This window comes from Mesoplodon mirus (assembly GCF_964341445.2).
Source record: "Mesoplodon mirus genome assembly, chromosome: 3".
Classification (NCBI taxonomy): Eukaryota; Metazoa; Chordata; class Mammalia; order Artiodactyla; family Ziphiidae; genus Mesoplodon; species Mesoplodon mirus.
This window is the reverse complement of record NC_138978.1, coordinates 21,209,493-21,231,116: the sequence shown is the minus strand read 5'-3', so window position 1 is coordinate 21,231,116 and position 21,624 is coordinate 21,209,493. Positions and strand designations below refer to the sequence as shown.

At 49.9% G+C, this 21,624-nt stretch overlaps 1 protein-coding gene across 3 annotated transcripts in view; it reads left to right on the top strand.

The window, feature by feature from the left end:
• Nucleotides 1-8,075: 8,075 nt before the first annotated feature.
• The window catches only part of HTR1D (5-hydroxytryptamine receptor 1D), a 38,498-nt gene continuing 24,949 nt past the window's right edge, over nt 8,076-21,624 (top strand). Inside the window, exon 1 of one of the 3 annotated variants that reach the window (XM_082616281.1) lies at nt 8,076-8,204. The gene's annotated coding sequence lies outside the window, so the exon portion shown is untranslated. The remainder of the gene's footprint in view (nt 8,205-21,624) is intronic. The other 2 variants (XR_014293589.1, XM_082616280.1) reach the window with 2 other exon arrangements.

Here is a 21,624-nt window from a genome sequence, read left to right as displayed (position 1 = left end):
CCTGTGTTTTCCAGCTCTCCCTAAGGAAGCCTGGGGATTTATTTCAGCCCTCTGAGCCTCAGATAGTTCATCCATAAAATGGGGATGATAATCCCCTCTTCAAAGGCTGTTGTGAAGATTAATTGAGGAATTATTTGCATGCTGTGTCCAGTGCTTTGTCACCCTCCTGGCCTCAACCCTTCCTCTCATTGATTGACATGTTCGGAGGGGTGCCATCCTGGAATCCTCTGGGAACTACAAGATTGTGGAGGGCAGCAGGGTTGACTGAGGGTGCTCTGTGTGTCTCTCCCTGGGACACGGCTCAGAATATTATCTATAGCCCTTGAGAAGGAACTGAAGGTCCTTGACTTTGTTTAATGGCTAAACTATTATTATTTTGTCTTGCTTGACTTTTTCTCACTTCTCTGATTAAATTTATTCTTTGGAACTCGGGGAAGGCCTAGGAGGCTAAAGTTTCTCTACAAATAAGAGGCAGGTGGAGGGCACTTGCGGGTTGGGGGAGGGGTGGGTCCTGTCCCAGGAAGGCCCCATAGGGTCCTGCTCCGTTACATTTGGAGTAAACCTTTCAATTCAGCTATTGTCTGTTCAAATACCTGACTTTCACTGAGCACTTACTATGTACCCAGAAATGTGCTAAATACTTTATAGGCATAATTTCATGTGCCGCTCACAATATAGGGAGATGCTTTTACTATGCCCATTTAACAGATGAGCAGGGAAGTAACTCATCTAATGTCACATAGCTGGTAAGTGGAGGAGTGAGGTGAAAACACACTAAAATCCTCACCACAGTCCTGTAAGGTAAGTAATAGCCCTTTTTCATTATTTTATTCATTTGGGAAATACATACTGTACATCTAGCATGTGCAGGCATTAATCTAGGGCCTTGGGTAGATTGACAAACAGGATAGACAGTAGTGGAAGAGATGGACGGTAAACAATGAAAATATAACGTCAGGTAAGTGCTAAGAAAAAAACATACTGCAACAGGGTAAGGGGAAAGAGCATGATTGAGAGGGAGTGCTGGGGAGACCTCCTCCAGGAGGAGATAGCTGAGAGGAAACCAGAAAGAAGGTGGAGGAGAGAGGAAATGAGGCCTTGGAAAGATGATGGGCCCTGCCCAGGTCACCTGGCAAGAACTAACCGTCAAGTGAATGGGACTCAAAACCAGGTCCCTGTGCTTTTCTCTGCTTCTCGCTGCCTCTTTTCCTTCTAAGACATCCCTAAGACTGCCTGAAGTTGGGACATCGAGGTAGAAGCTTCTTCTTGGCCATTTGGGGGGGCAGAAGCATCAAAGCCCTTCTCAAATGGCTTTGTCATGAATTAAACCAAGACACCAGAAAATCTGCTCCTCTTGGGGGACATACCTCCATCCATAAATAATTGACCAGTTAGACTAAGTTGAATGTTGCTTTTTTTCTTCTTTAAACAGAATTGATCAGTGAATTTTGTTAAAATGACTAATCTGGCCCCAGCCCCAAGTCGGCCCTGCTGGAAGTCAGGAAAATGTGTCTTCTTCTTCGCAAATTACTAACTCTCCAACCCAGCCTGGAGAAGATTCAGAGAGCAGAGAGTTAGGAAGTTATCCCAAACCACAAACAATCCTTCCTCAGAAATTCCTTCCCTCCATGAAAAATCCTGGGGAGCTGGTGGTGATAGAGGGGGTGAGGGGAGTTCAAATTTAACAAACACTAAATGAGTGCCTACTATGGGCCAGGCCAAATGGTAGGTATTTCCATATCCTGTTTCAGTTAATTCTTACAATAACCCAGGGAAGTAGGCACTAACATCCCCGTTTTACAGGTGAGAAGACTGTGGCTCAGAGAAGTACTGTACCTGCCCAAGTTCATTCAATAAGAGTAGCAGAAATGGAATTTTCTCCCAGGCCTAACTTCCAAGTCCATTCTCTTTTCTCTCTGACACTTACCTCCCTTCTATTTTCCAGGCTCTGTCTTGTTTATTCCTTGCCCTCCAACTCTGCAAGAAAGATGTTATTATTCTCATTTTATAGGTAGATCAGGTGAATGGGTTGCTGGAGTTGTCCCCATTTTACAGATGAGGATACTGAGGCTCAGGGAGCTAAAGTATCAGAATTTGAACCCAGGCCCACTGGCTTTCCACTCTACGCCAGCAGCCCCAGGGAAGACAATCAGAGTGATGTGAATGGGGACAATGGGAAATATCAAACTTTGCCTATTTCTTTGGCTGGCTTAAACTTCTTACAAATTGTATTGCAGAATCTAAAACTTCCCAAGATCCTGTAGGGAAAGATTCTTGTCTTAGGGGTCACACTGAATGTCCTCTGTGAGCTCAACTTCTCTGCTGCCACTTAAACCCACCACGGGTTGATCTGAGTCAAGTGGTTCCCTCCCTTCCTGGCCACCACGAGCCTCAGCCTCGCTGTCCCCTCAGATTTCTATTCCCTGGGCAAAGCAATCAAGCTCTTAATTAAATTCTCTGGGTCGAAGTCAAGCCGGAGGAAAACAAACAGAAAAACCTCTCCTGTGGGACCTGTCTCCTCCTTGCACGGAGGTTTGATGCTGGAGATATTATCTCTGACTGCTCTCTGGACAGCCATCCCTCACTGCTCCCGGGGCATTTCCTGTTGGCTCCTTCCCCGGCGCAGCCCCACCCCATCTGGCCCAGAGGAAATTGCAATGGGACGTGTGGGATGTTATCAAGAGTCTCCCGCATGTTCCAGTTAGGGGTGAGTCTCTGGACTGCAGTCAAGCGGGGAGGGTGGGGGTAGGAAGGTTTCAAAGATGGGGAGGGGCAGTGGCAGGAAGCACTGAGACAGGGACTCAGGGACATCTGGGCACTTCTCTCCAAGGACAGCAGGTACCTGAGCACACACATCCCCCCTCCCTAGGTGACCTCCATTCTCCTCCGACCACCACTCAAATGGACACAAGGAACCATGGAGAGCTGGAAAGAGCACTGCACTGTGAGTCAGGGAGCCTGAGGTCTAGTCCAGATCTGTTACTAACTCACTGTGTGACTGGTTAATCGTAATCAAAGCACAATGTGTTGTGGGATGACTTAAGTGTTATGCTAAATCCCGTGCATGGATGATCTTACTTCATTCTTATAATTTTAGCCACCCCCCCCTTTTTTTTTTAAAGAAACTGAGTCTCAGAAAGGTTCAGTGACCCACCCAAAGTCACACAGCTGGTAAGTGGTAGAGGAGAGATTCAAACAAAATAGTCTGTCTCCAGAGCTCAGGCTCCTGACCACATCCTCTAGTTAGTTCCTCCTTCTAGGTCTCAGTTTCCCCATCTGTAAATTAACGGGATTGGTGTACTTGCACTGCAAAGACCCTTCCAGCTCTGACAATCTGTGTGCTGTATTCAACATTCACTGGGAATTCCCTGGGCTGAGAATACAAAGATAAGTGAGGCTTAACCTCTGTCCTCAGCTTATAAACTCATTGAGAGTAGAAATCACGTCTGAATTATCCTTGCTGCCCTGCACCATTTACCTTCACACTGTGCAGAGCGACGGTGCTCAAAATATTTGTTGATTAGATGCATGATTCATGGGGGGAGCACGGGCTCCGCGACTTAGATATAATCGAGGTCCCGTTCTGTTACTACTCTTGCAAGAGAAAGTCCTCTAACTTCCGTGTCTGGTTCTTCATCCAGCAGCAATCCACAGTGGTACCTTCCTGGCAGGGTTACGGAGAGGGGAATGCACGTTAAGCACTTAGCATTGTGCTTGGCACGTAAGAACTGCTCAATAAATATTGGTTCCTTTCCTTGACAGATTCTCCATCCTTCCCTTTACCCTTGACACCAGCTGGCAAGGGGCCATGCTGTACCCCTCTTTGTTGTCCCCTGGTCGAAGCTGAGAACTAATTTCCACTGCTGGAGACTGGTAGCAAACTTGCTTAGCCAGCTCCTGAGTGGTGAGGAGGGAAGAAAACAGGGAGAAGGCTGGGCTTCCGGTTTCCTGAAAAGCCCTCCCCTGGATTCTGATTCCCATGCAGTGCCTGCTCCTCCCTGGTGCAGCTGTCACCTCTGTCTAGACTGCTCTCCCCTGAAGAAATTGCAAACCGCAGACTGTCTGATGACAAAGCTTGCCCCAGACAGTAGTCCCCTGACACACAATTTGTTCAACCCTCTTCAGAAGAGGGCAAGCCTGGCTCCCACCTCCCAAGCAAGGTGGACTCTATGGGAGCAGGAGTGTCTGGGTGGCTTCTTTCATGCATCTATCCATTCATCCATCCATCGATGGTTGAATGCCTACAGTGTGCCAGACTCAGTGCTGGGCCTGGGGCATGGCTAGGTGAATAACCTCTACCCTTCAGAAACCCGTGATGTTGGGGGAGATGGATGCAAAATAATTGTGAAAGGTGTGGCATTCCAATTCCAATTACAGTGACAGGGAACACTCATGGAGGTCTTACTGTGTGCCAGGCACTGGGCTACGTACTTAGATGCACAATTTTAAGTTGGCCCTCATCATAATCCCACGAAGTAGGTACTGTTATTGTGATCATTTTACAGGTGAGCAAACAGGCTCACAGAATTTAGATACAGTAGGTCCCCTACATACGAACCTTCAAGTTGCAAACTTTCAAAGATGCGAACGTGCTTTCGCATGTCCAACCACATAAAGTACTGTATAGAGTACAGTAGTACAGTATCTTTATTTCAAGCCCAGGATGTCCGGAAGCCAGTGTAAAAGCAGCGGTGATGTAGCTGGTACGTACTACTGTACTTTTCAAGGTACTGTACTGTAGGATTAAAAATGTTTTCTTTATTTCTTGTGTTTGTTTTTTATGTATTTTTTGTGTGAAAAGTATTATAAACCTATTACAGTACAGTACTATATAGCCGACTGTGTTAGTTGGGTACCTAAGCTAACTTTGTTGGACTTCTGAATAAATTGGACTTATGAACGGGCTCTAGGAACAGAACTCGTTCGTATGTAGGGGACTTGCCATAACCTGCCCAGGGTTGCACAGCTACTGAGCAGTGAAATCAAGATTCAGACTCAGTCTGATCACTGAGTCAACACTTTTATCCCCCACTCGGCCCTTGGACCTCCACAGAGGGAACCACCATTTCTGTTCAGGAGGAAGGAGAGGGACCCTGCAAAGAAGGAGATTTTGGAGTTGGGCCTCGAGGGATGAGTCATGGTAAGCCAAGGAGGGGTGAGATTCTGGAAATGAGGGGGGATTCTGATCAATGGAAATGAAGGTCAGAACTTTCCACGTGGGAGGAAAAGCATGAGCCAGGTTTGAGAAGGCAGGGTACAGAGTGGGAACAGACTGGGAAGAGCCTGGAATGCCAGGACAAGGGAGTCCGAACCTCTTCAGGAGAGAATGGGGAGGGCCTGGAGCTGTCTGGGCAAGGGATCCATGTGTTTTAGGAAACCCGCTCACATGAAGCATGGAGGATGGTTTGGAGCGGGGAGGAAGCTGATCAGGAATTGCCCCAGGTTTTTTCATCATGGCAGCAGTAGGGATTGTGATGATTTCCACATGGGTATCACAGTTCAGGGTACCATGGATTGCCAACCTACCCTGTCCAATCATGCCACTCCCTTGCTCAAAGCCCTTCCCTGGCTCCCATGGCTCTCAGGATAAAGCACAGGCTCCTTTACTTACCTGGCATTCAAGGCTCTTCATAAGCTGGCCCCTTCCTGCCTCTCCAGCTGCATCTTGACTACTTCTCCCCACACTAGCAATATCTACAGACTTGCAGTTTCCCTAACCAAATTCTTTTAGCCCCTGTGCCTTTGCACATGCTGTTCCTTCTACCAGGGAACTTCTCTGCTTTCCTTCCCCCTTCTTTGCTCAGATGCCTCCTACTAGCCCTTCAAGGCTCAGCACAGGGGTGGCCCTTGTTCACCTCCCAGGTAGGGCATGCTGTCCTCTGCATTCCTTACCCGCCCCCACCTCTCTCCCTTCTGCCACACTGCGCTGTGCTTAATGGCATGTGGGTTTTCTCTCCTGGACTCTGAGCTTCCTGAGAGTAGGGACTGTACTTAACACATCCGCTGGCCCAGGGTGAGGTCTGAGAAGCTGAAGTGAACCCTCTCCTGCAGACCCAGCCTTTTCCTTAAACCAGCTTTCCGGTGGCGCTGTGCCTCTCCGGCTGCTTCTGTTGTTAAATGATGTCAGCTGTTAGAGTGTGCTGAGATGCTGCAAATCCTTGTCCCTTCTGTTTCTCATCACTGGTCAGGGCAGCTTCTGGGGCTGTCAGGGTCTTTTCAGAGAGCACACACAGCCCGGCATGTCTATATTTTCTCTGTTGTGTGATTTCTGACAGCAGATCTCAGGCTGGTACCTCGGCAGCAGCTACAGGTGCTTGGGCCATGTAGACAGGACCCCTTCCTCCTCTATGAAGCTTCAACTTGGGGCATCAGCAGCAGTACCTATTTTGGGCAATGCCTACATTTGGCATTGGTCGATCTTCCTACTTCCTTTTTGGGAGAAGAGCCCAGGGCCTGAGTAGAGGGGAGAAGGCTGAGGTGTGGCTGCCGATAACTCCTGTCTATTTGCCAGTGGTTTATTTGCCTGGGATTTGCGCTAAGACAAAAAGAACTTTTGCATTATTGATGATCATTGATCAGAGCCTTCCAAAAAAGAGAGAGATTGAGAGAGAGAGATGAAGGTTCCAGGCCAGTCATCAAATGGTAAACCAGGAGGGTGAGGAGTGGAGAACGGAGGGGAGGTCCGGGTGGGTAGAGAACTCATGGAGCGGAAGGACACAGACACTGGAAAGAAAGTCTGGAGAAGCTGCTGAGTTTGGGGTGTACCAGATGTCAAACAGCTGTGTGGGCTGGAAATAAACCAGCAGCAGGGGCTGCTGCTGGCCTCTCCCTACACCCAGTTAAGGAGACTTCACGACAAGAGCTGTTGTCAGGGACAGAGGGTCACTTCATAATGATAGAAGAGTCAGTTCATGAAGATGATATAACAACCCTAGCAGCAGATGCACCTAATACCAAGGCTTGGAAATACATGAAGAACAAGGAGACAAAAAGCCCATAAAGGACAGCAGGCCAGCTCCCCGAGGGCATGAAACTCGGCCATGCCCAGCTCTGGGCCTCTTCCTGAACCTTTTTCCTCCGTCTGTCGTTCCTCTCTGTGCTCAAGTCTTCTCTCTTCTCTCAACCCTGGTTCTTAGAACCAGGCAGATTCTTCTCCACACCCCCATCACCTGCTGCAACCTGGGGGTTGGGTCCCTGCTCAGAATCTGCTGTTTGAATGAGCGAGGCAGCCGCCCCTTCCCCCGCCTCTCCGACCTCAACTCCTGCTAATCACTGCCCTTGCCTCGCTGCCTCACTTGGTGCGTGGTTTCCTCGTATTTCTGCAGGGCTCACTCCCTCACTTCCTGTCTTTGCTCAGATGCCACTTTCCCGGGGAGGCCTCCCCTGACCTCCCTGTTCAAAGCCTGCACCTCACTATCTCCTTTCCCGCCTTCATTTCCCTCCACCCTATTTACCTCTAGAAACACTTCATATGTTCTACTTACTACATTCATGTAAGCTCCATCGGGTCCACATCCGTTTTGTTCACTGTTATGTCCCCAGTGCCTAGAACATGCCTGACCCACAGATCAATAAATATTTGTTAAATGAAGGGAAAAGAACCTAACTAGGGCTAAGCACAGGGGACAGGGACAGATGGGGGAGGCTAGGCTTTCAGCAAGGGTCTCTGGGCAGGGCCCACCTCTCACCACCCCCTACTCCGGACACAGCCCGTCCTCTCTCCTGCAGGTGGGGACCGGGGAGCACCGAGCTGCGGACTTCCTCGCCTCCCTTCCTCAGCGCCTACCCACCCCTGGGCCTGGGGCTGAGGCGACGGCGGAGGCAGGGGTTCGAAGCTCCCGGCCGCCCCGCCGGGACAGGAAGGGGCCGAGCCTCCCTCCTGGCGGGCGGGGGGCAGATAGGGAGGGAGCCTCGCGGGTGTGGGGAGGAGCTGGGGGAGGGGAGCGAGGAGGAGCGGCGGGCGCGGGAAGGGGAGACTGGAGCTGGAGTCGCAGGGCGCAGGGAGGTGGGGCTCGAGAGGGCGTGGGCCAGGGAAGAGCCCCCGGGGCGGCGGGGCGGCGGGGCGGCGGGGCGGGTGGCGCCCGGAGCTGGGCTGGGGGTCACGGCGGAGATGAGGCAGTCGCCGGCGGGGAGACGAGGCGCTGCGCGAGGAAGAGGACCCGGGAGGGCGAGCCCGCGGTCCGCACCTGCGTGTCCGGGAGGGGGTAAGCGCTCGGAGCCTGGTGCCTCCCGGGGCGGGGCGGGGGCGCCGGGGCCCCAGCTGCTCGTAGTCCGGCCGTCCCGGTGGAGCTGGGAGGGGAGGCGGCGCCCTCGTCGGCGCCCCGCTGGCCCGGGCGTCCCGCCTCTTGGCGCCTTCGGACGGGAGGGGCACTCGCCGTAAGGGGGTCCCGGAGGACCTGCCCAGCCGGAGGGGCGCGTCGGGGGGCGCGGCCCGGAGCCCCAGGATGGAGGGTGGGCCGAGGCAGCGCCCGGGGTCGGCTGCGGGATCCCTGGCGCGCGTTCTGGGAGGTCTGGCTGGGTGGGAGGCGCCCCTCGGGCGGGGGGCTGCGACGCCCCCACGTGGCCCCGGGAGGCCGAGGGCAGCCGAGCGCCGCCCCCTGCCGGCCAGGTCCGGGCGCCGCAGGGTCGCCCCTTTCTGGAGCGGAGTTGGAGGAGCGTCTAGTGTGGAGCCTCGGCTTCCAGACCCGGAGCCCGGAGGCCCTGACTTGCTTTGTGACCTTGGGCGGGTCACTGCGTCTCTTCGAGCCTCAGTTTGCACATCTATCAAATGGAGAGGATAATTCTCCCACCCTGCAGAATCTGTGGTAAAAAATGAGATGCCTTATTATAAACTGTAGAGTTCTGTACAAATCCCAGTTAATTACATAATGTCAGAAATGGAAGGGCACTAAGAAATCTGCTTTATAGCAGATGCAGAGAGTGGGGAATAAATCTTGCCCAAGGTCAAACTGCTTGTAAAAGAATATAAGACTAAAGTCCCTTGCCTCAGTAGCTCTGGTGAGGTTCAAGGATTAAAAGCAGGGGCTCTCTGTCAGACTGGCTGCATTACTAAACAGGGCTTGGCTGTTTACTAGCTCTGTGACCTTGGGAAAGCCCTTAACTTCTTCTGAGCCTTGGTTTCCTCCCATGTGAAATAGGGATTAGAATGGTCACCTCACAGGGTTGCTGTGCAAATCAAATAGGGTCATTGCTCAGCACAGCACCTGGCATTGGTGGCCATCATGGCTCTGGTTGGTAGGAGAAACCTCTCACTTTCTTCCTTGGAGTCAGCTTCCAGGGTTTTCTAATCGGCCACACCTCGTGGGTCTTTGCTGTCCTCTGGGTGGCACAGCCACAGCCAGGGTCTAAGCCTTCCTCACAAGGACATCAAGGGACTCTTTACCAACAGCAACAGCAAAACCATTTGGGCAGCTGGGCCTTCTACAGCCTTTGGTCTGTCCAGCTGGTGGGGAGAAGTGGGTGGCCTTTGTCATGGAGGCATCGGGAAGCCAGGAACTAGAGGATGGCGTGGGAGGGAGGGGGCTGGCTACCTGGACATGACTGGCAGGCCCTAGGGCCTCTTCCCCTCCTAATGGTGCCTAGAACAGGCCCAGAAATACAGAGATGCTTCCTCAGTTGGTCAGTTACCTGATGGATAAATAATGAGGGTGGATACCCCGGGTCATCCCTTCCCTCCTAGACCACAGGTAGATGGTTGTTCTTTTTGGCAAGAGTGATATGAATGTGAGCAGAAATACAGATTCTCAAAGCTAGGAATTCCCAGGACCCGAGAGATCCCTCTCTTTGCACAGATGGCTCCCATCTGAGGCCCACAGAGGGGCAGGGGCTTGCCAAGGTCATCAGTGTCCTCCAGGAAGCTGAATTCAGCAGACACCATTCAGTCCTTGACTTTCGCTGCTGATCGCTCCTTCCCCTCGAAACACTGTCTTCTGGCTCCTGTGACTTCACACTCATATTTTTCTTCTTGGTCTCTGTTGTTTTTGCAGATTCTGCCTCCTTTCTACAGCCATTAGCTGCTCTGCTCTCCCAGGCCCTCCTGTCTCATAGAAGGTGCTCTCCCTGGGTGATCTCATCCACCCCATTGGCTCTAGTTACCCCCTCTGTGCACATGGCTCCTAAATGCATGTTTGTTGTCAGCCAGGCACTGTTCTAGGCCCTGGGGTTATAGTGATGAGCTGACAGAAGGTGCATGGGTGGGGAGGGGCAGGGGAAACAAGCAATAAACAAACAAGCAGAAAATATCAGATATGGTAGAGTGCTAAAAGGAGCATGAAGCAGGGTGATATAGTAAAGGATGAGATACTTTATATTGTCTGGTCAAAGCTTTGCCAAGGAGGTGATATTTAAGGGGAGGGCTGGTAAAAGATGAGGTCAGAGAGGTAGCTGAAGGGGGCAGTGGGTGAATCATGTAGGGCCTTGCAGACCATGGTGAGGATTTTGGATTATATTCTGAGATGGGAGCCATTGGAGAGTTTTAAACAGACGAGAGGGAATGCTGTTATTTCTCCTCGGCTCATTTGAGCCTTACATGAAGAGTTACTGTATACTGATTGTGAGCCTATTGTTCTCTGGTCACTGGAGTGGGGAGGAAATGGGTAGGTCTTCAAGGAGCTTCCAGGCACAGGCATAAGAGGCACAAACAAACCTAGAGTCAGGAGAGGTTCAAAGGATGGAGATTTTGCATCCAGTTGACCAAGGAAGGCTTCCTGGAGGAAGCAGCTTTGAGAAGGGCCTCAGAGAGTAGATTATAATAGATATGTAGGAAGGGGAATGGGAAACATTGCTCTTCCAGGCAGAGGAACAGCCTGAACCAAGACACAAATGCCCCAAATGTGTGTAGAGAAGTCAGGGGAAAGGAGACAGAACCCGTGGGGGGAGTGAGAGTCCGGCTAGGTAGGTGGGGAGTCCGGGCTCTTCAGAGCAAGGCCCTGACCTGGCCATTTATTTGCTGTGTGACCTTGAGCCAATTGCATTACATTTCTGAGCCTCAGCTTCCCCATTCCTAAAAGGGAAATAAATGGTTAAATGCTGGGGGAGAGAGGGAAGTGTTGGGGATGGGTGAGTAAGACCAGGATAATGCCTACAAAGGAAGAAAAGCTGGGGTAGGGTGGAAGATAGTGGCTCAGCTGAGTTTGGGTTCCCTATGAGACATCCAGAGGCACAAAGCACGGGCTTGGGGGACAAAGGTGAAATTGTCCGTGTGCTTCTTTCATTCATTCTTTGAGTAAATCACTACAGAACCACTATAAGTATTGAGCCCAAAACATACAGCTGTGAACAAAAGCGGACTCTGCTCCAGGAAGTTGCCACCTTGTGGGGAGAGAGACCCACAAGCAGTGGATGCAGGATGATGAGAACTGCACGGTATGAACAATGTCACGAGGTACCGGCTGACACAGAGGAGAGAGGCCAACCCCACTTCGGTGGAAGGAGTGGACACGTTTCCGCAAAGAGAAGACAGTTGAATTTGATCCCGAAGGTGATATCAGAGTTGGACGGGTGAATGAGGCGGAAGGGTACCCCACACAGGTCCCTGGGCTTCGTGACACACATGTCCCCCTCCCTTCCGGAACTCAAGTCCAACAGGGAGACAGGCAGTCAGCAAGTGAGCCCAGTCTAGGGCAGTCCAGTGTGATGTGTAATAAGGAGACCAGTGGGACAGGGAGGAGGGATGATCAATTCCATCCCTAGGGTCCAGAGGAACCTCCAGAGAGGGTGGAGGAGACAAGAGGAAGGGCATTCCAGGTAGCGGGAATAGCCCGTGCAAAGGCTCAGAGGAGTGAGAGAAGCACAGGAGGAGGTCTCAGCCAAACTGGAGGTGGGGTCTCTTGCTGAGTGCAGGTCAACAGGAGGATGAGAGGAGAGGCCTGGCCTGTGCAATCTCTGGACAGGTAAGCAATAGGAAATGAAAAAAAAGGATTTGGGGTGCATGGCAGGGAAGGTTTTCCCAAGCTGCAGTCCCATGGAATAGGTGTCATTGGCCCCAGGTCCTCTTCACTTGCTAATTCTATTTGTCCTCTAGTGCTCAGCTTCAAAGCCACTTTCACCTGGGGATCTTAGGGTTGCCACAGGTTACGTGTCCCCCCTACTTTCCCGTGGTTCCCTGCATGCACCACTCTCATCCTCTGTGGTCCCAGGTCCCAGGAGGGTTTTCCCAGGGCCATGGTGTCTCCCTAAGAGCAGGGTCCACATTTGTGTTGCTCTTGGCAACATGTGATAGGCCTTTTTTTTCTTTTTTTGGCCGCGCAGCACAGCTTGTGGGATCTTACTTCCCCAATCAAGGATTGATGAACCCATGCCTCCTGCAATGGAAGCACAGAGTCCTAACCACTGGACAACCAGGGAATTCCTGTGAAAGGCTTTAAGTAATTAGCTATTGAACAGATGAGGAAACAGGCTCAGACAGGTTGAGTAACTTGCCCAAGGTCACAGAGCTGATAAATGGCAGAGCTGGGAAACAAGTTCAGTCTACCTAACTCCAAAGCACTATCTGACTCCAAAGCTTATGTTCTAATCACGGCTGTATTATGCCTCCCAGCAGATGATGAATCCTGTAAACACCAACAAATTCAGTGTTTAATTTCTAGGAAATGAATTCCTGTTGTTAGTACCCTGCGCATCCAGTCTGGAGAAGACAGCCTCTCCTCCGTCCTGAAAACAGTTTCACTCCATCGGCTCAAGTGCTTTCTGGGGACCCAGATGTGTAGCATCTGGCAGGGAGGGGCAGGTTGAGCTCCAGGACCAGGGGATGCAGCCCTAAAAGTTTCTTGCAGAGTGTGGTCTGTCCTGCCACTCTGCTCCCAGGATTGCTCCCCTAGGATGGAAACTCAGATGGGAGGCAGGGAGAGGATTTGAAAAGGCCAAAAGCGTATGGTGTGAAATGGGCATGAGAGCGCCTGGATACTCCCGTCCTGGATGCTGCTGCAAACAGGAGACAGTGGATGGAAAGGAGCATGGATGGGACTCTGAAGACTTGGTCTCTGCCTGTAATTCATGGTGTGATCTTGGGCGAGTGTCTTACCCTTTCTCTCCCTATCAGCACCATCAGGGAGTTGGAGTGGATGATTCCTAAGAGTCCTTCCTGCTGTGACACTGAGATCCTTCTTGAATCCCAAGGCGGACATTACTATCATCCCTCACACAACTCAGTGTGGTCAGTGGAGCAGCAGATCACCTGGGAGCCTCTCTGAAATGCAGAATCTCAGGTCCTGCTCCAGACCCCCAGAATCAGAATCTGCATTTTATAAATTTGTTTATTTTTATTTTATTTTATTTTATTTATTTTTGGCTGTGTTGGGTCTTTGTTGCTGCACGCTGGCTTTCTCTAGTTGTGGCGAGTGGGGGCTACTCTTCGTTGCGGTGTGCAGGTTTCTCATTGCGGTGGCTTCTCTCGTTGTGGAGCACGGGCTCTAGGCGCGCGGGCTTCAGTAGTTGTGGATCGTGGGCTCCAGAACACAGGCTCAGTAGTTGTGGCACACGGGCTTCAGTAGTTGTGAATCATGGGCTCCAGAGCGCAGGCTCAGTAGTTGTGGCACACGGGCTTAGTTGCTCCACGGCATGTGGGATCTTCCCGGACCAGGGCTTAAACCCGTGTCCCCTGCAGGCAGATTCTTAACCACTGCGCCACCAAGGAAAGCCCAGAATCTGCATTTTAAATAAGATCTTAGGTAATGCATGTGCACATTCTTAACCACCTTCCCACCCTTCTCTTTGGGCCGTGCTGGAAAAACAGGCAGAGGATTGCTTGCTGAGTGCGGGATGAAGGTGTCTGTGCACCCTCCCATCACTGGACCTGGCAGAGAGAGACCCCATTCAGGTGAGAGTGATGGAGCCCAGCTCATAACAGGGACCCAGCAGAGATTTTTTGAATGTGTGCCGGCACATATGGTTAAATATTTGTGAATGCAGAAGGGAGTGGAACTGACTTGACTTGGCACCTTTTATGAGTGATGGAGCTCAGAATTGAGCAAGCCAGGTTCCAATTCTAGATCTATAGTGCCCTAGCTTTGGGGCCTTAGGCAAGCCATCTCTGAGCTTCAGATTCCTTCCCTGGGAAATTACTATAATAGCACCAACTTCAGAGGGTTGTGGTCGGACTTAAATGAGTTGACATAGGGGAAGTGCTTAGAACAGTGCCTGGGACTTCCCTGGTGGTCCAGTGGTTAATACTCTGCGCTCCCAACGCAGGGGGTCCGGGTTAGATCCCTGATCAGGGAACTAGATCCTGCATGCCACAGCTAAGAGCCCACATGCCGCAACTAATACCCGGCACAGCCAACTAAATAAATAAATATATTTTAAAAAAACCTGCCTGGCACATAGTAAGCTCTGAATAATGTTGGCCATTAATTTACTACTACTGCTATTCCAGCCCTGGCCCACACAGCACCGGGTACTGTCCCAACCCCTTCCTGGGACTGCATTGTTTCATAAGAACAGAGTCCCAAAATGACCCCTAGGGGGCGATATCACCCCTGTTGTAAAGACCAGTTCTAGAGCAGTGCTATCCAATAGAAATACAATTCAGGCCACAAATGTAATTTTAGATCTAGAAAATTTAGAGGTAGCCACGCTTTAAAAAAGTGAAATTAATTTCAATTATATATTTTACTTACTCAGTATATCCAAAGTATTATCATGTAACTGATATAAAAATTATTAATGAGATGTTTTACATTCTTTTTTGAACTAAGTCTTTGAAACCCAGGCTGTTTCACACTTAAAGCAGCACATCTCAGTGGCCACATTTCAAGCTCTCAATGCCCGCATGTGACCAATAGTGACTATTCTAGAGTCTCTCAGCGCTGGCTCTGAATCCCAGCTGTGCCACATTGCCTATGTGGCCTTGGGCTAGTCATTTCACCTCTGTGGATCTCAGTTTCTTCATCTGTAAAGTGGGGAAAACAACTCTGCCCCAAGGAGTAGTCTTAGGGGCAGATGATGGTGAGAGTTTAAAACTTCTTTGCCCTCTTTCTCACAAGCATGGGAGAATTAAGTGAGAGCCTTAGTACAATGCATTTAGTCATTCAAGGTGGTCCCTTCCCTGTTGAAGGCTGGTAACTGACCCAGCGCAAGGCTGAAAGTAGGAAGGGGTTGGAGTCTCATGTTTCCCTAACTGTTAAAAAGCCTTTGGAAACAAGCTTTACCTGTCTTTGACTTTTTAAAGATAACAAGCTTGCCAGTGATGAAGATAACCAGAGATCATCCAGACCAGTGGCTTCCAAACCTGGCTACACCCTAGAAACATGTGGGGAGCTTTGAACAATTACAGTGTCTGGGCTCTACCCCTCAGGGGTTGAAGCCTGGACATCTGTTTGTTTGTTTGTTTGTTTAACAGCATTTGTATTTTTTTAAAGTTCCCCCAGGTGATTCTCATGCACAGCAAGAGACTCTCTGATCTGGTCCAACCCTCTCATTTTCAAGATAGAGAAACTGAGGCCCAGACAAGGAACTGTCTTTTGTAAGGTCACAGAGAATTAGTGGCAGAACCAAGCTAAAGCTCAGGGCTCCCATCTCAGTCCATTTCTCAGGGCCCATTCCTCACCAGTTCATGGAGCCTTTTATAAACACTTATTGACCTCTTGCTCTGGGCCAGCTGTCAGGGCTATAGGAGCTAAATAAGATATGGTCCTTGCACTCAATGTCCAGTGATGGAGACAGTCCTGTGCGGCTGTGGGCATCCAGAAGAGGGATACCTAACCCTGAGGAAGCTGTCCTGGGGAAAGCTTAGATAAGGCTTCATGGGGAGATTCCAGAGCTTAGTCCTGAAGGGTGACTTAATTTCCAGACAGAGACAAAGGTGTAGAGCAGGAAACGGCACTGGGACATGGGTATGGCAGCAGGATGCTGGCAGAAAAACAAGCAGATCTGTGCTGCTAGAGTGTGAAGGTCACAGCCAGCTAGGTTCAGAGGTGATGCTGGAAATGTAATTAAAGACCAGTTGATGAAAGTTCTCTTAAACCAAGCCATGGCGCTGAGACTTAATCCCGGGTGCAGTGGGAGCCACTGGAGGATTTTAAGAGAGTGACATGGTCAGACTTTTAGTTAAAAGGAGGATTCTGGGTGTGACGTGGTAACAGAATGGAAAGGAGTTGAGTCAGGGAGACCATTTAAGCCAGAGAAAATTTTGGCCTGAAACAAGACGGTGGCAACGGGGATAGAGAAGACGGAAAAGAGCCAAGGCAGAGTTAGCTTTCGGCAGTGGAACTGATAGAGTTTAGTAAGTCAGTGAAAGAGGGGACTGTATCAGTCAGCTATGGCTGTGTAACAAGCCACCCTCAAACTCAGGGGATTAAAACAATAACATTTATTACTACAACTCATGCGTCTGGAGATTGACTGACTTAATCTGAAATGGGCTGGGCATTTCTGCTATTTTAGCTGGGCTCACACATGCATCTACCCATCAGCTGAGGAGCTCTGTTCTCTGTGGGGATTTGCTGGGGCCTTTAGTATGAGCAGCTCTTCTCCACATGTTTGTCTCCTCCTCTTGGGACCAGTGGCTATCCCACACACGTTCTTCTCATAGAGATGGCAGAGTGCAAGCGGAAACATGCACAGTGTCTTGACTAGATTTGGAATCGGTTCACCGTCACCTCTTCCTCACTCTGTTGGCCATAGCAAGTCCATGCTGAGCCCAGAATCCAGGAGCAAGGAAATATACACCTCATCTTGACAGGGTAAGATGGAGGCAGCATGGGGTAGTGGAAGCATTGAGCTGAGCTAGGAGAAAGGCGGAACTTTGTGATCTTGGGCAAGACACCCACCTCTCTAGGCCTTAGCAATCTCAGCTGATTAGATTGGACTATACCATTTTTAAAAAAATCAATTATTATTTATTTATTTTTAATTTTTGGCTGTGTTGGGTCTTCGTTGCTGCACGTGGGCTTTCTGTAGTTGCGGCAAGAGGGGGCTACTCTTCCCTGTGGTGTGCGGGCTTCTCATTGTGGTGGCTTCTCTGGTTGTGGAGCACAAGCTCTAGGTGCGCGGGCTTCAGTAGTTGTGGCACACAGGCTCAGTAGTTGTGGCGCACAGGCTCAGTTGCTCCGCGGCACGTGGGATCTTCCTAGACCAGGGATCGAACCCGTGTTCCCTGCATTGGCAGGCGGATTCTTAACCACTGCACCACCAGGGAAGTTCCTGTTATGAACAATTCTTGCACATGCCTTTTGGTGAACAGCTGTCCATGTTTTTATTGGGTATATAACTGGGAGTAGAAGTTCTGGGTCAGAGGTTTGGCTACTTGTTTGTTTGGTTTTTTTAGCCATGAGGCATGTGGGATCCTAGTTCCCTGACCAGAGATCAAACCCGTGCCCCCTGCACTGGAAGCATGGAGTCCCAACCACTGGACTGCCAGGGAAGTCCCTTGGCTACTTTTTATTTTTTGACATTTTCCAGATTTTATAATTGGAGAAACTGAGGTGAAAGGTTGACTTGCTCAAGAAACTAATTAAATTTCAAAACTTGCATTCATTTACAGATAGATAGACTGATTGATTGATAGACACACACATTAAAACTTCTCAGTCTTCCTCTCTTATTTATTTCACCTGCATGACACCCCCGGAAGATAGACTTGATACCTGATTTTACAGAGAAGACCCAGACTGCGGGAGGTCCCATGAGATAGAGAGAATGAAATGAAATAACAGCTGTGGATGTACTTTGTGGAAATCATTCTCAGATTTGTGGAGAATGATTTGCCCATCCAGGGCTCACTCATCCGTACCACACAGCTTCCAGAGAAAGAACAGGCATGAATTCCTCTGTGGGGGATTGATTCTACTGCAACAAATCTTTATCACAGCCTTGGTTTTTTTTTTTTTTTCCTCCAGAAGGATGGGACTGGCTTCTGAGAATACATTAAACCCATACATCCTGTTTGTTTCCGGCAAGGTTTTATGACTTGCTTAGTTAAAATAAAGATCCTTCCGAAAGGGGAGGTGACTGATCTTCCTGCAGGCTGGAGGAAGCCTTAGTTAAGAGTGATAAAAAGGACACCTGTGGTATGGCAGCCACTGTGCCTTCCTGGAATCCACATAGCAGTGCTGGGAAAAAGGTGCTGGGACCCCCATTTACAGATGGGAAGAAAAGCGCAGGAGGTGAAATGACTTGCCTCCATCCCAGGGTAGGGATTGTTTGGTGGGAAGGAACTGAAAATCCTCTGTCTGATTTCTTTCTCAAGGCCTGGTGTGTCCATTTGAACTGGCTCAACTAGGAAAAGTGCAAGTTGCTACAAATGAAGTTTCCTGGGTCTAGGGGCTGCTCATGGACATCTAAGGATAAGGAGTATCACTGGGCTTGGAAGGCTCCTTCCTCCTCTCCTAGGGCAGGTGGTTCCCCTCTCTCTCTGCTCCTTTCTCTGTCTGCTCCGTTCTCCTGCCTCTCTCTGCAGACCTGTTTTTGTTTGGTTTGATTTGGTTTGGTTTGTTTACTTGCAGCTTTTCTGCTCCCCGCCGCCACTTGCCTTGACTTTGGTCGTGGCTGTGACCCGACTCTCGCCCCAGCATCCTTAGCTTTCAAGTTGCTTCCCCTCCATCATCTATCCACCCAGCTGCTTACAATCTCCAATCTAAATTCCCCAGAGAGAATCTGCTGGCTTGTTTTGACTCACATGTCCACCCTGGTCCAGTCAGCTGTGGTCAGAGGTGGTCTATGACCAAGTAGGGATTGGGACCCAGGTCTGTCTGCCTGCTTTTTCTCCTCCACCCCACTGCAGAGATGCTGTAGCTGGAGGATGCATGGTATGGCTAGAATCTGTGTGATCTGGATTCCAGGGAAGATGCTGCTGGGCTCTGGAGAGGCTGAGGAGGGTCCTTGCTGCTGCTGTGAGGGCTCTCAGAAGTGTGGTGGGCAGGGGAGAAGCTCCCTGGTATGGCTGGTATGACGTCTGACAATGGCAGACGTCACTCACTAAAATGGACAGCGATGCTTTGTTTCTAGTGAGGGAAGAGACCTTGTTGCCTGGAGACCTGAACATGGTTGGATACATCCTAGAGAAACCAGAGAAGTCATCATTTACTATGTTGGGCATTTGGGTCCATGTTCTTACCAGTTCTCCCCAAACTCCGGTGAGGTATGAAGTATCACCTCCATCACTGAGGCTTGGAGTGCTTAAGTGACTTACCCAATGGCCACAGTGACGAAGTGGAGAAACGGGGACTGGGATCTGAGCCTGCCTGACCTAAAATGTATGCTTTTAGCCACTTCCCTCCAGCTCTGTTACCATGGTTACATTTGTTCAGGATGCTACAGTTACAGCCCATCACATACATGATCTTACTGGAACTACTAAACACCCCTTGGGGGCAGCATAGCCATGCTAATGTTCCCATTTTACCAACGAAGAAACTGAGGATCAAAGAGAAATCATGTCTTGCCCATGATTACCCTGCTGGTCAGTGGCAGAGATGGGATCAGAACCCAGATCTTTGGAACCAGGATGTATGGATAGGTATTAATGTATCAAAATCAATGTATCAGTGCTGGTAGTGTGGTTCTCTTTTTTTTATAATGTACAAAATTAAGAAAAATTACAAATATATCATTCCCTACAAAAGAGTGTATATAATATATATAAAACATACTTACAGATTAAAGACTAACAATAAACTTCCATGTACTCAACCACCACCTTAAAAACCAGAACATCATTGATACCTTTAAAACTCTCCCACAGGGCTTCCCTGGTGGCGCAGTGGTTGAGAGACCGCCTGCTGATGCAGGGGACACAGGTTCGTGCCCCGGTTCGGGAGGATCCCACATGCTGCGGAGCGACTGGGCCCGTGAGCCATGGCCGCTGAGCCTGCGCGTCCGGAGCCTGTGCTCCACAACGGGAAAAACCCTTCCACGATGATTACATCCCCTCTTCTTTTCCCCTCTAGTGGTAACCACTATCCTGAATTTTATTTTATTATTATTATTTTTAATTATTTTATTTATTTTTGGCTACATTGGTCTTTGCTGCATGCAGGCTTTCTCTATTTGCAGCAAGTGGGGGCTACTCTTCGTTGTGGTGCGCAGGCTTCTCATCACGGTGGCTTCTCTTGTTGCAGAGCACGGACTCTAAGCACGTGGGCTTCAGTGGTTGCAGCACACGGGCTCAGTAGTTGTGGCGCACGGGCTTAGTTGCTCCGCGGCATGTGAGATCTTCCCGAACCAGGAATTAAACCTGTGTCCCTTGCATTGGCAGGCATATTCTTAAACACTGCGCCACCAGGGAAGTATCTTTATTATTTATTTATTTATTTATTTTTGGCCGCACCACGCGGCTTGCGGGATCTTAGTGCCCCGACCAGGGATCAAACTCGGGCCCCCTGCAGCGAAAGCCCTGAGTCTTAACCACTGGACCACCAGGGAATTCCCCTGAATTTTTTTTTTTTTTTTTTTTTTTTGTGGTACGCGGGCCTCTCACTGTCGTGGCCTCTCCCGTCGCGGAGCACAGGCTCCGGACGCGCAGGCTCAGCGGCCATGGCTCACGGGCCCAGCCGCTCCACGGCATGTGGGATCTTCCCGGACCGGGGCACGAACCCGTGTCCCCTGCATCGGCAGGCGGACTCTCAACCACTGCGCCACCAGGGAAGCCCTCCCCTGAATTTTATACGTAACGTTTCCTTGCTTTTCCTTATGGCTTTGACACATACGTTAATATCCTTAAACAGTTTGTTTCTTCTGGCACGCTTCTGACGTTGGCACTGTTATGTTTGTGAGAATCACCCATTTTGATGCGTGTGCTTTGGTTTACTCAGTCTTGCTTCTCTGTAGCACCCGTCATAGGAATATGCCACATTCTGCCATTCTGCTGCTCATGGACGATTGGGTGGTTTCCAGTTGTTTGCTGTTACAGTCAGTACCACCTTAACTATTCTCGTTCCTCTCTGCTGGGGAGCACATCAAAGAGTTTCTCTGTCTTATATACCTGGGAGTGAAATTACTGGGTTATGAGGTAGTCATTACATTTTTAGATTTACGACATAGGCCAAATTTTTTGCTAACAAGGGTCCTCTAATTTATACTCTGCTAGTGGGAGGTGACAATTCCTGTTGCTCCACATCTTTACCAAACTGACATGACGTGATCAGATTAAAATTTTTTACCTATCTGCTGGATGAAGATAGTATCTCACTGTTGTTTGAATTTGTATTTTTTATCTTATTATTTGAGGTGTGATGGGAAAGAAGTGGTTGACTCTAGAGGCGTAGTCTGTATCTCCAAAGGTAGCTGGATTGTGGGAAATTCCCCCAAATTTGTTCCAGTTGGAGAAAGACGGCAGTCAGGAGATAGCCCCAGAATCGTGTGAATTCCTGCAAAGCTCCAGCCCAGCATTCCTGACCGAGGCAATCCACCCCGTCCTTCTTCCCAAGATGTCACCCACCAGCCTCTCAGGCCTGTCTGAGCCCACGCCTTTCACTGGAATGAGGTCATTGGAATCCCTGGAACCCAAGGAGTGACCGCCAGGGTTTGTGGGGCAAGCACACCAGCCTTCCGTGAGAAATGACGGCACCTCGCTCACCCAGACCGTCTGGAGGGAAGAAAATTCCAAGCAGTCCAGCCCGACTTCACATTTTCCCTGTGAACTGAAGTGGGAGGAAATCTTCAGCCAGAGGCCTTTGGGGAGGAGCACAG